The sequence below is a fragment of the Vombatus ursinus genome, unplaced genomic scaffold (genome assembly GCF_900497805.2).
Source record: "Vombatus ursinus unplaced genomic scaffold, bare-nosed wombat genome assembly UNPS02014821.1, whole genome shotgun sequence".
Taxonomy (NCBI): Eukaryota; Metazoa; Chordata; class Mammalia; order Diprotodontia; family Vombatidae; genus Vombatus; species Vombatus ursinus.
In genome coordinates this window covers 11,237,220-11,242,859 of record NW_020954599.1, presented here as the reverse complement: position 1 = coordinate 11,242,859, position 5,640 = coordinate 11,237,220, and positions in this window count along the sequence as shown.

The following is a 5,640-nucleotide window of genomic DNA, read 5'->3' as shown; positions in this document are numbered from 1 at the left end:
GAAAAGAATCATGCAGGATGAGAAAGCTTGATGAATTGTGATTTGTAACATGGGAAGGATTATTCACATCAGTGAAATCATGGGCCCATTAGAATGTCTTTCTTACTTCAAAAGCAAAGCAAAGTTATTTTTGAAAAAATGCTACTAACTGGTTTTTGAGTTAGTGTATTCAATTTCTCCTGATGGTGGGCAGATTGGATATGGGATAGTTTCCAAAGTTTTCCCACTGTCTTTGACCTGGGAAATCAACAGCTGTCTGATTCTTTTCTTACTGAAAACCCTTGATGAATGAACAAATGATCTGTTAATGTTTGCTAATGCTGTGATTTCAGCTGTATGGTTGGGAGAGAGCGGGCACACACCCACTTAGCAAATAAGCAATGTGAGTGTGAAAAGATGCTTATTTGCTATTGAGTACTCTGTTATTATGCAAATTCAGTTAGTCCTAATATTAAAGCTGAGCAATTTGGGTTATGAAGATATTCTGGGCCTGAGACTTGGGGAAGATTAAAATATAAAATCATACGTTACAGTCTCTCTGTGTCATGTTATATCAATCTGCTCCATAATTTTCACTTGAATGATTAATATTCTATTTCCTCATGCATACAATCTGCGGTTTTCAGTAATACCTCTTCCATAAGGTTCATTCCCAGCCAACAGTAAAATCGTCATAGAGTGAATGATTCTCCACTAATAATTTTATAATGGCCCTTCCTAGGGTCCTTTCCATCTTCACATAATATTGCAAACCTTAGATAATTGAACCCCAATAGTGCTCTAGCAAAGTGATTTTTGACAACTTTCTTAATCAGAGATGAATTTCATGAAAGGTTTCAAAGACCACTGTCTTGATTCCTTTTGCTTTCTGAGGATGGGGCACCATTGTAGTTTGACTCTTTTATCTTCAGTCTACCATCTTTACCCATTGCACTGGGACCACAGAAGCAACAAGGCCCATTTACTACTGTTGAAGATAAATTGAATGCTCCCAGGCTATAAACTAAGTGTTTCCAGCAGCTTCTATTGACATGCCACTATGGACCAATGCCACTTCCAGACCATGCGTCTACCACCTCTCCACTTCTAATCATTCAAGACATTTATTTACGCAAATCTCTCTAAATATTGCTGCCATATAGTACAAGCAGGACAGCTTTAAAAGTAACATGTTAAATTCATTATGTATGTTTTAGTTAAAATAAGCTGAACATAATAGAAATTTGTAGTTTCCCATATAACCTCTTTTTTCTTTGATTACGGATTTAGGGGTTCATTTGTGTGTGTGTGTGTGAGTGTGTGTGTTAAGTTTAGTATGAAATCAATAAAAATTTAAAAATAAACAGTATTGCTGTGTAACTGAAAGACTGGGCTAGCTAGATGGGACCAGGGCCAGGAGTTTGGCTGACACTAGAGGTTTAGAGGGCAAGAAATTAGTTACTAGTTGTAGAACATAGGAAGGACTGGGACAGCTAGGTGGTGCAGTGGATAGAGCTCTGGCCTTGGAGTCAGTAGGACCTAAATTCAAATCTGGCCTCAGACACTTGACACTAGCTGTGTGACCCTGGGCAAGTCACACATACACACACACACACACACACACACACACACACGCACACACACACACATACACACACACGTGAAGGACTGAAAGGATTAGGCTGGTATTCTAGATCTAAGATGGGTGGCTAGGTGGAGCTGTAGGTAGAGTGTTGAGCCTGGAGTCAGGAAGATCTGAGTTCAAATAAGGCCTCAGACACTTACTAGCTGTGACTCTGAACAAGTCACTTAACCTCTATTTGCCTCAGTTCCTTATCTGTAAAATGGGGATACTCTGGAGTAGGAAATAGCAAATCACTCCAGTATCTTTGCCAAAAAAAGAAAAAAACAAAAAAAAACTATGGACAAAATCCATGGGATCAGGTCAATCATGACTGAATAACAACAGAAAGGTCTAAGAAGGCCAAGTTTGATATTAGGGAAATCAGCCAAGATAGGAAAAATCAAGTACCTAACTTAGGTCCAAGAAGACACAAATTAAAGAGTAAGCAAGAACTCACATTTTCATAGTTTATTGTTGTTTCAAAACACTTTACTTAAATTATCTCATTTGATCTTCAAAATAACCCTGTGAAATAGAGAATAGGAATATTGTTACACCCATTTTACAGACTTGCCCAAGCTCAGCTAGCAAATGACAGAAATGGGGCTTGAACCTAGCTAATTTCTGTCTCCAAGTTCAGTACTTAATAATACAAGTGAAAAAGATACAATAAATGATTCTAATCTGGGGAAAAGATTGTTTCTTTCTTTTAAAAAATACTCCCTGCCATTGTAAACATATACAGAGAGGTAGAAAGGTTCACATGGTTCAGTTTAGTCCTAATTAGGCTAATATAACATGTTTGTAAAATATATATTGTATAGTCTGGTGTATTTGTTTGCATGTTATCTCCCCACTAAATTGTAAGCTCCTTGAGGGCAGGGACTTCCTTGTCTCTTTTTGTACCCTTAGTGCTTAGCAGATCCCTGGCACTTAATACATGTTTATTGAATGATTGATAACTCCAGCAGAAGACCCTAAGTTGTGACACAATGAAGCACAGAAATCGCCGTCTCATCCTGAATTCCCCACATTCTTTTGAATTAAGGCATTGAAGAATGCTCTTAAGTGTAACTGTCACTGGAAGGAAAACACATTAAATACTCAAGTACAAGTTAATGACTGGAGTCAGTAACTACAATCAAAGACTTAGAATATTTGCACAGGCAGAGGCTTGAGCAAAGTCATGGAGGGAGAAGAGCACAAAGCATTTTCAGGAGACCAGTTTTTCACTTTATAAATGAGAAGTGAAGTTCAGAAATATAATTTGTTTAACATGACACAGAAAGTTGCCCTGTTCCCAATCGTTTCCTTGTAGATTTTTTCATAATCCGAAAGAAGGACTACAAAGATTTTTTTAAGTCCCAGTTTTAAGGAAAGTGGATTGTTCTTTATGAGACAGCTATTTCATAAACTCTCCTGTGAGACAGGTAATAGGCAGGTTATTATCCTTACTTTAGAGATTAAAACACTGTAAAAAACACTGTCTCAGGGAAAAGTACTTTCCAAATTTGCTCATTACCTTCTTTATCAGTGAAGTTTGAGTGATGGACTGTACAAGGATGAGGTAAAGAGCCCTGTGCTGAGGTGAAGAATAAGAAACTTAAGTTGAATTTTGCATTTGTGTTAAGGATGAGTTTTAAAGAAATCATCAAGGTAAAAAAAATCCTCATGAGAGAGTCAGAAACAGAGACAGAGACACAGAGAGATAAAGACAGACCTACAGACAGAAACAGAAATACACATAAGAGAGAGAAAGAGAGAGAGAGGAGAGAATACAGAGACAAAGATGGAAGGGACAGGAGAAAGAGACAGAGACATAAAGACGAGAGAGAGCTGGGTGAGGAGGCGAAGGGATGGGGAAAAAAAAGAGGCAGACAGAGAGAAAGATGTAGAAACAGAGCCAGAGTATGATATAAAAAGTACACCTGAGAGGACAAAAAAGGTCTGTTTGAGGACATGCTATCATTAGATTTGGTGACATAGTGATAACATTTTATGTCAATATTTTAAGGAGTTTTATAATATTTGATTGCTGAAAATAGTTTTAGTAAATCTTAGATAATTTTTTTTAGATTGTATAGCATGTTTGCACAATAATTACCAATAGAACCACTTCTAAAATGCAGTATAATGAAAAACAAATGAAAGAAAAAGTAATTGGAAGATTTAATAGGGCAAACTGCAAAAGTTTACATATTGAGACTAGACTGATGTAAGGACAGACGGCGATTTTAAAAGTTCCAGTTAAACTGAGGCAAACAGGGGTTAAGTGATTTACCTAAAGTCAGGCAGCTAGTAAGTGTTTGAGATTAGATCTGAACTCAGGTCTTCCTGACCCCCGGTCCAGTGCTCAGTCTCCTGCCTCCCCTCCAAATCCAGTGCCTTTTCCACTGTACCAGACTGTATTTTTGTAGGGCAAGAGACAAAATTAGGATAATTTTGAATGTCAGAAATCTGGACATGATCTAATGAACAAATGGCAGGCATTGTAGGTTCTTGAATAGAGAAAAAGATTTTTAAAAACTCAACATTTTAGACCAGCAGTTCTCAAACTTTTGGACCCGGGACACTTTAGTTGTTGTTGGGTTATTTCAGTCACGTCCAGCTCTTTGTAACCCCATTTGGGGTTTTCATGGCAAAGATGCTGGAGCAGTTTGCCCTTTGCTTCTCCAGTTCATTTTAAAGACGAGGAAATTAAGGCAAATGGGGTTAAGTGACTCACCCAGGGTTACACAGCTAGTAAGTGTCTGAGGCCGGATTTGAACTCAGGTCTTCCTGACTCCAGGCCCTTACATTCTATTCACTGTTCCACTTAGATGCCCCGGGACCCTTTTATACTCTTAAAAATTACTGAAAACCACAAAGAGCTTTTGTTTATATGGATTATATGTATTGATGTTCACCGTATTAGAGATTTAAATGTCTCAGACTTATTATAAAAACAGTTTTGACCTTGTGGACCACTGAGTGTGTCTCCAGACCCTCAGAGATCCCCAAATCACATTTTGAGAACTGTTGTTTTAGATTGAGTAGTCTGCTCATGCTGTACAACAGAGGTATCTAACATTTACTCACACGATTGTCCACAGCACTCCTGAGTGAGGTCTAAATCAGATTAAAATGCAATTGAGAAATATTTAACAAAATTAACAAGAATACACTAGAATATAGATAACATTGATATGTGGTTTTCTGAATCAACATACAGCCTTTGTCTCCTCTAGGACCTAGTGCAATGCTCTATACACAATAAACATTTTAAAAATGTTTGTTGTACTGAGCCCCAATGAGAGTCTAACTTTTAGCTTCCTTTTAATTTGACTTCACTTCTCATTTCCTGCTTGGTCACTCTCTTTTCTCCCTTCTCATTTCTACTTTTTTTTCCTTGTGCACTTATTTCCTTTCCTTCTCTGACCTTCCTTATTTACTGCAATAATACAGCCTGAAGTGTGGCCACTTGATTTCTCATTTTCTTCTTGCAAGAGAGCAAATATCATGAGAAGCTTTATTCTCTTTGCTTGTTTTTGACATAGAGCAGATTCTCTTGGGATATGCAGGAACATTTGCGGCATGAAAAGCAGGAGTTCCTGCTAATTGTAAATATTTTGTCATTCTTCCTCCCCTTTCCTGAGCCCTGGAACTTCCACAGCATGGTCTGATGCTCAACAGCTCACAGATCAAGTTACCGAGAAAGTTTGACAATAATGATTCTCAAGCATTGTCAATGACTTCCCAGAAGCCCCAATGTCCCAACACACATTTTTGAAGGGACTTTCTGTGGTAGAGGATTTACTCATGGGATTCCAGAAGAGCCCCCAAAACATTAGGCATAAATGGGGTCATTCCACCCAACAGAGATTCCACCTAATACCCAGATGTGTCTAAAGCCCCACTACTTTCTGGGTTTGGATCCCTCCTCCAATTTGCTCTCATACTAACATGTTTAAGTTCCCAGAGATAGATTACCACCACATAGTTACATTTCCCTCTACTTATGATTCAAACCTCAATCCAATGTGTTTTTTATCTATATA